Raw genomic sequence first — 6,000 nt, forward strand, 5'->3', positions numbered from 1 at the left:
GTGTGACTTGGGTAGAAATAGCTTAAGCATGAGTACAGCTCAGTTTAGAACAGCCTTCTGCCATTCACTCCCGTAGTTAGGAAGACATAAGCAAAGAAGCATGAGAAGAAGAAACAGATAAATTGGAAGGAAAAGAAAGATTAAAGCAATAATAGGGGAAAAAGACTTTAACACCGCGATTATTTAGATAGAATGCTGGTCTCAAAGACCTAATGCTTGACACAAGAAAAATTGATAGTAGCAAATAGATTTCTAGAAACAATGTTGTATGGGCAGGAGGATGGGTAAGATATTCACAAAGCATTTACGTAGGCTATGTCCACCGGCATTATGAAGGAGGTGAATATGTGCATTGTTTCTCCTGGTTTTGGATCACGTGGGGTTTGAAAAAAGCAGGAGGTAGCGACATTGCCACCTCCTCTGGGGATTAGTAAATGAATCAAAAGAGATTCAGCTGAAACAGAACAGATGAGATGAGAAGTATTCATACTCCTTAAAAATAGTCCGTATTAGAACATTGATATTAAATCTCATTATTAATGCACACTTTCTGCATTGAATATATTTTGAATGCTAAAATGCAACACACCAAATTCATTTCTAGGATAACTTTGTTCAAGTCAACAAAGCAAGAAGACATTTTTTGTCACACAACTGTAAACCTGAAATATGTCAAACGTAGAGAATAACTTGGCTCTGAAAGCAACACAACAGATGAATATGATCTGTGCTATGGATAAAATATGGAAAGCTAAGCTAGATAGGTTTGATGCGAATTCAAAGAGTGTCATCTAATATCTATTTTTATTTGAATTTGTTGTGTCCTACATTCTAGTAAATTTGTTGACTAAATAATGTATTTAAAGTGATACTGCAAATTCAGGCCAGCCTTTGGGTTTCCTACAATTATTCATTTGTAAGGCTGTGAATGCTTATTAATGGTCTTGGCTTTAGAATGAGCATTTCTGCTTCCAAAGCACTGCACATGACTAATTTATTTTTCTGCTTATTCAAAAGCAACAGATTGTCACGAAGTCAAGTCTACATTGAATTAAAACCATGTTGCTTTGCTTCTGTAGAAGAGGTGATACTTGGCTGTTTTAAAAAAAGTCACATTTGAAGTGAGCATTAGTTCATCACTGAAACTGCAAAGTGGAGGAATCATAGAAATAAGATGATGGTAAATGCAGTATAAAATTTCTCCCATGGCACATAGTAGAGAAACCTTACATTTGCATAGTGTGGTTGATATTATACACTTCCCAGGCAAAATAAAAAAAGACTGAAGTTTGCAGAAGAGCACCTTATCAAGATAACCCAAAGTCTAATTAATCTTAGAAATATGAAGCTATAATGATTACCTGCTTTTTGTTTTGTTTGATTTGGTTTCTGTCCAGGTTAACATACAATGGAGTTGTCTATCCGGTTGTATGTACGGTCCTGAACTTGTTCCTGTGTTCTACTGTATATTCCTCCTTTAAAGGTTCAATTTACCCTTTGGTGTTTTGCAGCCCCCACAACCTTTTGTCATTTTTTTTTTTTTTAGTCTTCAAAGGAAGATTAACTTCTCAATAATGGTTTCACATTGCATTTGTGGATCCTGACAATAGATGGTTTTGGTTAGTGTTACCTGAAGCTGCCAGTTAGATCATACTAGCACTCAGCTGGTTTTTCTATGGTACAACTGTGCAGTATGATTAAATTTCACTGAATTTGTTGCAGAGAATTATGCTGTAACTACATGTTTGTGCCACTGCAACCTGTACGTTTCAATGTAATTCTTGATAGCGTGGCTAGTGCATTAATCATTTGACATAGTATGAGGAATAAAAGGTTTCTCAGATACAGTGCAGTTGTTGACTAAAAAGGATATAAAAAGGATCATTTAATGTGCACAATTGTAGTGAAACAAAGCAATGATCCTGCTGCTGGTTTTAGGGGAGAGTGCGATAGGCTGCTTGATGTGGTGTCACCAGCTTCACCAGCAATCGCGGCTGCGGAAGCGATGAATTAAACAATAAAGTGCAAGTCTCTGTATACGACGTTTCATTTTTGGATAGGTGTGGAAAATAATATAGAAGCTGTACACAAGTGCGTCAACTCTGACTGTGCAGCAACTTACTTCATACTGCCAGTGTAAAATCTCCAGAACATCCCGTGTAGTGCACAAACCAAAAAGAGATGCCTTTTTCTCCTAACTAGTCTAGAAGAATTTATATCCCTTTAGCTGATACGCAGTAACGGCTGGGTTGAATGCTTTATTGCATTGTATAATATGTATAGGTCATTGAATTTCTGTGTAACACTTGAACATATGGAACAAACACACTTGAAACGAAGAAATTTACCGCACTGGGGCTGTGGCTGCAGTCCTTCAAGGTGCCTGACATGTCAAACCAAGCAGCCAGCGTGCAGAACCTTGCAGGGTGTTTGGCATCCTGGGGGAAGCATCGGTAAAGCTGCAGGAATCGTTGCAATGTGGAACAGTTCAATTCCTGCTTCACAGGAAATCAGAAATAGGCCCAGGGCCAGAGGAGCTCCAAGAGGCTCTGTTAAGACAACACCTGTGTAACTGGAGTTATTTGTTAGTCATTTGAGAGATTTTTGTGACCAGGAACTCAGTGCAAGGAAAAGTTGCATGCAGGGTGGCTCTTGAGTAATGCAGCTTTGGATATGGAAAGTAACATCAGGTTATGGAGGCTGCCTGTTTACTTTGGAAGGAAGTTTCTGAAGTGCTATGTAGTTTGCCACTGTAATAATTGCCACAGCACATGTTCTGTGGAGATCCTGGAGTAATCTTGCCAGCAATTCGATATGTAGGCAAAGCAAATAAAACCAACAAATAAAATCCTCACTTTCCTCATTCCCTCCCCCTAAATAAAATACCAGCTCTGTTAAAAAGCAGAAGCAGCTGGGAAAGAAGTGTATTTTGGGAGAGGTGATATGGATTTGCTAAGCACTAATGCTACTGTGGTGCAGTCCTTGTGGAAATGATTCAGAACTGTCAGGACATGCTCTGGTTCAGATCAGGAAGCTAATGGGACCTTGAGCCTTACTCTATAAAAACAGATTTAGGCAAGACTTTTCTACTCTTGTCACCTTGTACATGGTTCCATGGCCATTAGCGATGGCAGCCTGGGAAGAATGGCTTAGACCTCCTTGGGCAAGTTGTTGTGGGATGTGGCTGTTGGGAGATCCTATCTACGTATTCCAACTCTAACCAGCACTACAGCTTGCTGGAAATTCATAGCTAAGCACCGAGGCTGTAGGTTGATTCTGAGCTTATTTCTGCATGAGTATCAGGCTTATACACACAAGGATACTGTTCACACAATGTTTGCATATAGATCTGAGAGAGACTTTGTAGTGCAGAACAATGGTGCCATGACCCTGTCTCTTAAAAGGAAATTAACAGTAGGAAAATGTAGCTTTCTTCAGGTGCAGTTTTTCCTCCTTTACACTGTGAACCTTCTGTAAACACTACTCCGTAGCAAGAAGATCATTATTCAACTCTGTAGGACTAATAAATAATACATACTTCAAATTTGCAGACAGCTTTGAATGTGAATTTGACTTCTTACAAAGAAGCTCGTGGCAGATTAAATTATGCTACTTATTGATTTTTTTTTCCCTTTTAGATGCATGTAAAGGCTAACCTCTGTCCTAGAGATGAAATTCCAACCAGAGCTGGACAAAGCACAAATGATGTGGAGAAGAATCTCAAGTTACAAGAGTAAGTTCACTTCAGAAAAATTTCAAGCAGGAGATCTAAACCAGTTTCTTACACAGACGCACGTGCCTGTATTTTTAGCTTTGATACTAGATTTCAGTCTCCCAGTTGCATTGCTGGGATACCGAGTTCTGATTTTTTTTCCCAGATGTGCCCAGTGGCACTGAGAACACTGCCAACAACTGCTTGAGAGCCTACAGGATCGCCAGACTTATGAAAGCTGCAGTGCTCAGTGCTCCTGCTTGCTGCTTCCATCAGCATCTCTGGATACGCACTGTTGCTCTGCTAGGTCATTGCTCTGTTTCTGAGTTTGAGAGATCCCTGCCTCCTACAGCACAAGGCTACAGAGCCAAGGGTACAGAGTTGTTGCCATGAAAGCTGCGTTGCTGTGCGTTGAAATGCTGCTGGAATTTTGGAACACAGGTAAGAGCTTTTAATGCTGTACAAGATGAAAAGCTCCTGTTCATGCTACAGAAAAAACTTCTATTGACAGCAGTTGTTAGTAATAGGTATCACTTCTTTGCAGTTCCTCAAAGCACATGGTAATTAGATTTACAGTATTCAAGGAAAAAAAAAAACAACAAAACAGCTACCAGCATAGCTAGGGAGATTGGGAGATGTGTTACAGTATGAAGTCCCTTCCTCCACCTGCTCAGTTGTGAAAAGCAAATAATACAATCTGTGGCAGCACTGGATGTCAAGGAGTGTTTAAAAACACGCTATCACTGTTTCAGATGTGGTCTATTTAACAATAATAATATTTTTAAAAAAAATGGAGTTACCGGTTTTTAGACCAGCTCCAAGAAACACAAAAACCTCCTTGGAAGCCAGCAAAGTAGGTTTTCTCTCACTTTTGAACAAGTTTTTTCCTTTAATCTCCAGTTTTACCTTCTATTATCCATCAACTCTGCCTTCATGAATATGTGAGGGGCAATGAAATCTATCAGTAGTATCAGAGCGAAGGAAGTACTCAGCAATGTGCGCACAGTGCAAGTAGCACCAGTCACCACATCATCACCTTTATTCTTCAGCATTGTAACTGGACAAAATTCCTTCTGTCACTCCCTAGTATTGCTAAAAATGTTAGTAGTATTTTAGTTTATAGCTAACTGATTGGTGTCCCATATCTAGTTTTATAACTTAAGCATGCTGTAGAATTAAATTGCAGTACTGCTTTCCAGAATGTGGAAAGTCCTTATGGATATCCTTTGGTATTTATAACATTAGTCACAAATTGCTTTGATACTTTGAGAAATGCAGTGTGTGATGCTAAACCGTGACAAACAACAGCAGACATATCCGCATGTTGAAATGTATTCTGTAGATCTACAAAAGTGTTTTGTTTTGTGAGGCTGACATTCAGAAATGCATTTGCTTTAACAATAATAGACAATATATGTTAACTTCTTTTAACCCACAGGCCTTTCAGAAGGAAAGTTTTGACAGTGAAATATTTAATTGATTTCACCAGCAGTGGGTCAACTCAGGTAATTAATCTAATTTGTTCTTATAGCTTTAAGTTGTTTACGGGTGCTGGTAAGCCACTAATATTTGTTCTTGGCTTGTGTTGCAGCAAGAGCGCTGCCCACTTGGAAGAAAATAATCTGCAATTCTTTCTTCATTCACCTTACCATTTCTATAACATTAACATCTGTCTTCACTCAATGGATCAATCAAGTGTAGCCTTGGCTGCTATTGTTTGTCCTACATTTCCCTTACAGAGCGCTCGTGTAGACGCTCACTGTTGTTAGCGCAGCGGACTGATGTTTTAAACCTGTTGCATATTTTTTTGGCTCACTGTAACATAGCCTTTCTCTTGGCATTTGAAAGTAAAAACTTTCTCTACCAGCCTGGTGAGATGTCAAAGGCATGGATGCCACTAGGTTATCCACCTTTAATCTCATCTTGCAGTATCTGTGCTGAGTTGCCCTTACAGATTGGATATGCGATAGGCAGACACTGACATCTTTTTGGCATATATGGGCCAATGTAATTGAAATTTGAATTAAGTATGTGGCTGTCTTAATAGCCTGACAGTAACTTCAGCGAAGAGGTGTCCCTGCATATGCAGAATGTGCCTAAAAGCAGGATTTCTAATCTGGTAAGTATAATCACTTCTCTGTATCTTATTTGGTTTTGGTCTGCTGATTTAAATGGTATGCTGTTGTGTTCAGTCAGCACTGGCAGAACCATGTTGGTAGACATTTTGATGTGGGTGAGATTTTGGCATTAGTGAACTGAGATTTTGTTGGTGTATCCATCCTGTAGCT

The 6,000-nt window shown here is 39.2% G+C and overlaps 1 long non-coding RNA gene across 1 annotated transcript in view; it reads left to right on the forward strand.

Annotated features, from left to right (window-relative positions):
• The window catches only part of LOC118248264 (uncharacterized), a 30,318-nt gene extending 25,140 nt beyond the window's left edge, over positions 1-5,178 (forward strand). The window contains exons 2-4 of the long non-coding RNA XR_004778700.2: positions 3,639-3,733; positions 3,879-4,153; positions 5,151-5,178. This is a non-coding gene — a long non-coding RNA (uncharacterized LOC118248264). The remainder of the gene's footprint in view (positions 1-3,638; positions 3,734-3,878; positions 4,154-5,150) is intronic.
• The last annotated feature ends 822 nt before the right edge of the window (positions 5,179-6,000 follow it).

Source organism: Cygnus atratus, chromosome 10, assembly GCF_013377495.2.
Source record: "Cygnus atratus isolate AKBS03 ecotype Queensland, Australia chromosome 10, CAtr_DNAZoo_HiC_assembly, whole genome shotgun sequence".
Taxonomy (NCBI): domain Eukaryota; kingdom Metazoa; phylum Chordata; class Aves; order Anseriformes; family Anatidae; genus Cygnus; species Cygnus atratus.